This window comes from Mytilus galloprovincialis, chromosome 11, assembly GCF_965363235.1.
Source record: "Mytilus galloprovincialis chromosome 11, xbMytGall1.hap1.1, whole genome shotgun sequence".
In the NCBI taxonomy this organism is placed as follows: Eukaryota; Metazoa; Mollusca; class Bivalvia; order Mytilida; family Mytilidae; genus Mytilus; species Mytilus galloprovincialis.
The window spans coordinates 18,176,681-18,181,451 of record NC_134848.1 but is presented as its reverse complement, the minus strand read 5'-3'; the positions used below and the strand labels follow the sequence as shown (position 1 = coordinate 18,181,451).

General features: G+C 33.5%; 1 long non-coding RNA gene across 1 annotated transcript; it reads right to left on the bottom strand.

Moving 5' to 3' along the window:
• Positions 1–1,147: 1,147 nt before the first annotated feature.
• Positions 1,148–4,266, bottom strand: LOC143051036 (uncharacterized). The gene is made up of 3 exons (XR_012970556.1): positions 4,132–4,266; positions 2,216–2,305; positions 1,148–1,294 (listed from the first exon to the last, which is right to left on the bottom strand). It is a non-coding gene; the product is annotated as an uncharacterized LOC143051036 (long non-coding RNA).
• Between the last annotated feature and the right edge of the window lie 505 nt (positions 4,267–4,771).

Here is a 4,771-nt window from a genome sequence, read left to right as displayed (position 1 = left end):
TTCAATTTTAAAACATTTTACCCATTCATTTACTTGAAAAAATTATTCTCGAAGGACACGTTTTATTTACCCGTTCTGTTGTCTTTACGTCTACCGTCAAAACACAAATTGGTTACTATGCGTGACTTATCGTTACATACTTGTCGTAACTACAATCCCCTTCCCTTTCATGAATGTGACCTTCCGAATTAGACTATTTACCGGATTTGTTATCACATTTGCAACACGACGGGTGCCACACGTGGAGCAGGATCTGCTTACCCTTCCGGAGCAGCTGAGACCACCCCTAGTTTTTGTTCGGGTTCGTGTTGTTTATTATTTTGGAGATTATTTGGCCCTACCCCCTCACTCATGGTCTACTGACTTTGAAACTTTTGCTTACTTTATATGTATTAGTTTGTTATTAGGTCAGTTTATTGGGAACCACAAGTGGTAGGTCAATGATATTTGGTATGCAGTTGTATAAGCATTGGCATATCTCATTTCGATGGAGATAATTTGGCTCCGTCCCCTTAGTCATGGTCTATTGACTTTGAAAATTTTTCTAAGTTATCATGTATTAGTTTGTGATTAGGTCAGTTCAAGGGGAACTATTAGTTGTAGGCCAATGTTAATTGGTATTCAGTTATATAAGCATTGGCCCATATGTCCATGGAGAATATTTGGCCCCTCAGTCACAGTCTAATGACTTTGAACCTTATCTTAGTTTACATATATTAGTTTGTGATTAGATCAGTTTAGGATGAACTGCTAATGTTTAGTCAATGCTATTTGGTATGCAAATTAATTGGTATTTGCAAGTATTGTTTCCATGTTGATTATGTAGCTCCACCCCCTCTTCATTTTTCATTGACTTTAAAAATTTTATTTCGTTTACAAGATAATGTTTGTATTTCGGTTTGGGAACGACTTATAATATGTCAATGGTAGTTGTATTAGTATTGGCACATCTCATTTACATGAAGATTGTTTAGCCATGTAACTCAGTCATGGTTCATTGACTTTGAATGTTTGCATAACTTGTGCAAGATGTTAAAGTATTTCTAGTTTGATTTCAAAATTTGCATATTCAAAATTACAAAAAGGCGAGACATATCTCTGTGATAACAGTTTATGTACTCTGAATATCTAGTATAATAATTAGTACCTGTCAAACCGTCATGATCGATTTCCATCATAAAACAATCATTAGAACACCAAACAACTGGAAGATATTGCAGGGCTTCATGCATACTAACTGTCGTGGTACACTGATTATTCGTCGAACTAGTACATTTGAAACATCTCATACCGTCTGAAAAGAGAACACTAGTTTGTTTCTAAAATCCAACAAATGCTTTGTTTCACAAACTGCATTGGCGAATACAGAAGAGTTTTATTTAGAGGGGGAATGTAGGGTCCAGGTTTTTTTTATTTCATACGATCTGGGTTTTTTTCTTTTCTGAATGTGTATTTAAGGTGTTGTTACGTCATCCATAATGTTTGTTTGGAGCTGGAGCGCCTAAATCAGACTAAATGTGCATAATTCTATCTATCTAATCAAGAATTTTTTTCTCAAATATAAGTTATAGGTTCGGCTACGAATTCCACAGCTCAAAATATAGGATGAATACATATATATTCAATATAAATCATGATAACTTATAAAGATATATAAATCAAAATTAAGACTTAAAAATCTAACGTGATTAGAAAACTCGATTATAATTACAACTGTTTTTTCTACTTAATACGATGTTTGTATAAAAGCAGTCCTGATATGAAAATAAGAAGATGTGATATGTTTGTCAATGAAACGATTATTCAACAAAGTTAGAATTAAGTGGATGTTTGCAATTATAGGCAATCGTACGGCCTTCAACTATGAGAAAACACATCGTATGATTGGGTAAAACAATGCAACAATTAAATTGAGAAACCTACTGACCTAATTTAAAACAAAACAATTTCCAAAAATATTTAAGAGACATGAACGAACGACTTCCACTTAACTTCAGGTTTCTGACAGGCATTTAAAGAATTATGGAACACATTGATAACTTCTCTTGTTAAATGATTTAATACCGAAGTGAGTGTAAAGTGACATGGAGGGAATTAAACCACTCATTCATAGCCCAGTTGCTATCTATGTAAATATAAAAAAAGGGAAAAAGGGAAGAAGGATGAAAAGGTCGATGGTCAATTTATGAGATAAAAACTTTTTAAAGTATATTACCTTTCGGTGTTGTTGTTGGCGGAGTAGTGGTCACCAGTTTAGCATTAGATAAAGTATGGATGCTGTTGGCAGTCAATATCGAGAATAAGACTGAAATGAAATATTTTATAAAATTGATAATGCAAATAAAATGCAAAACAAAACTACAGCGCACATGGGGTTCTTCGGTGAGAAACAAAGGCAGGACATAAACTCACAACTGCTTTTATCGCCTAAATAACGTTTTGCAAAAGACCCAATTGAGTATGATATTTATCAATCGGATTTTGTTTTTAGAGAATATAAGTACGTTTTCCTAGCTAAAATGGATAAAAGAAGAATTCGAGTTAGGAAGATATATAAAAGAGGGACGAAAGATACCAAAGGGACAGTCAAACTCATAAATCTAAAACAAACTGACAACGACATTGCTAAAAATGAAAAAGACAAATAAAAAACAGCACACATGACACAACATAGAAAACTAAAGAATAAACAACACGAACCCCACCAAAAAAATAGGGGTGATCGCAGGTACTCCGGAAGGGTAAGCAGATCCTGCTCCACATGTGGCACCCGTCGTGTTGCTAATGTGATAACAAATCCCGTAAATAGTTTAATTCGGTAGGTTACATTCATGAAAGGGAAGGGGATTGTAGTTACGACGTAAGGAACATATCCGATATCATTTGTGAAACGGTTATTGCATAACGGTCAACCAACTAGTGATGGCGTCCGTAAAATTTACGAAGGGATGATTTCAACATCACTATTTTGAACTCTTGGTTTAATAGCTTCCTTGTGAGCAGCAACCCTCTATCAAGAAAATCATGATAGGAAATGCAAGCACGGTATCAATTGGGAGATATATACCCCGCATGCAGGTGCTGCTGGAATGTTGCTACTTAGAAATGGAAAGTTCACAATTGGAAAGCTGAAATCATCTCTTTTGTCGTAATGTTTTGTTTTCAACAAACCCTCATTGTCAATTTCTAGATGTAAGTCAAGATATGAGGCCGACTTAACTGTATCTGTGGTATCCTTTATCTCTAGCTCGATGGGATAGATGCGTTCCACATAGTCACCAAATTTTGAATTATTTAGTGAAAGAACACCATCTATATAGCGGAAAGTAGAGTTAAAGGATATTGCTAACTTCTTATCTTTCTTCCTAAGAAGTTCCTGCATGAAGTCAGCCTCATAATAATAAAAAAACAAGTCGGCAATAAGAGGGGCGCAGTTTGTTCCCATTGGAATGCCGACAGTCTGTTGAAAAACACGTCCTCCGAACGTAACACATATGTTGTCAATCTAGAAATCAATACTTTGATACTTTATACAAAAAGTCAACTATTTGTAGGATTTAAGGTATACAAATATATCTGACGGGTGTATCTGACATTGACCTTATTTTTATCGACCGCTGATAAATTTAAGCTTCATGTGAGACTTGCACTAAATAAAGGCAACTGTTGTAATCCGCTGTTCAAAAGTCATAAAACGATTAAACGAAGACAAATCCGGGTAACAAACTAAAACCGAGGAAAACTATGGAACAACAGAAACAAGTGCAAAAGTGACAAAGAAGGACATAACAATGAACAACTGCCATGTTTCTGACTTGGTAAAACACATTTTAAGCGACAACCTCCCGCTCAAGTGAAAGAAAACAGTACACATAAATGACAGTACAACGCAAACAGAGAAATACATAAATACATAATATAACAGTTCATTTCTTCATCTAAACAACAGAATAACAACATACGCCAAACTATAAACCTTAATGTTTAAGACTTTCAACTTAATATTAGCCACACTCTTGTTTAATTGAGGAAAGGAAATTTTCAAGGTAATTGGCCTAAATATATATGGAAGACCATATCTACTTTTTTAATCGAATTTCAAAATAATAGTCATCTATATAATATACTCACCATAATAGAGAACAAACATAATCGGAAAGATATCTTTGATGAGTTTATACGTAATTGTGATATTTAACGTTACTCTCCAAGGCAACAAATTTTAGTCGAATATTCCCTGATCCTTAACAATGTAATACGCATCTGTAATACAAATTATTTTAGATTAGATATCACTTCGTACTTTGCTATTAACTCGTTTTTTATCTGTCATATCATGATTGTTATTAATAAATAGTTATCTTGATAGCTTTAAACCAAAAATTATATAAAACATTATTAAATAAAGAGTATATTCCAAATCGTCTAAATCTATTACGAGGTTTTGAATTCAGAGAAACGCTTCATTTAATAAGAATAATTATGATATTAAATGAAATAGAGGATAGAGGAAAGAAAACACAAAACAAAAATAAGAAGATTAAAAAACATATGTGTCCACAAACATCTATCAAAATAGAATGTTTTATATTTAACTAATACAGTAGATTGATGATGCTCCGATAGCATGTAAGAGGAGCAGATATTTTGTTTTGATTGATTTTTAGTTTGCTTAACGTCAAGATGGTCAAGTGATTATTTGTTCATGCATTTTGAAGATGATATTGATAAAGTTACTTTATGTTAATGCAAAAATGCGACTTTTTCATCT